Source organism: Arachis duranensis, chromosome 5, assembly GCF_000817695.3.
Source record: "Arachis duranensis cultivar V14167 chromosome 5, aradu.V14167.gnm2.J7QH, whole genome shotgun sequence".
Taxonomy (NCBI): Eukaryota; Viridiplantae; Streptophyta; class Magnoliopsida; order Fabales; family Fabaceae; genus Arachis; species Arachis duranensis.
Genome location: NC_029776.3, coordinates 101404141 through 101404720, shown reverse-complemented (window position 1 = coordinate 101404720; position 580 = coordinate 101404141).

The following is a 580-nucleotide window of genomic DNA, read 5'->3' as shown; positions in this document are numbered from 1 at the left end:
AGGCATATATAACAGTCCACCACTAGAGGTTTCTGTAATTAATGCTGGTGGGTATCAGACACTACTTGATGGCCCACAGGCAAGTGCTTATTTTACCTGCTAGTTCACTGGATTTTTTATTAGATAAGACACATGGAGATGACATGTGTATATCTTGTTTATAATGTAAATAAAATATAATAGGATAAATTTTTAGTAGCTATAAAAAAAATGTATAACTCTTAGTATTTTTTACACGAGTGAACTACCAATCCGCCCTGTCTATTTTTCAGAATGACAATGCGACCCTTTATCATAAAAACGACCCACTTCGGTCTCTGTCCTTTACTTTCATGACCCAACGCAGTCTCTGTAGGTGTTTTTCCGTCAACTCTGAACGGAAAATGCTGACATGTTCAAAAATAGAGAGACACCTAATTGTCTCTAAATTTAAATTGGTTAAGGGTATATTTGTCCTTATTCTTTAAATAATAATTTTTTAAAATTTTTTATTCATTTATTAATATTCTTTTTTTAATAAATTATTGAATATATGGTTTAATAGTACAAACTAATTAATAAATTATGTAAATTTAAAAAT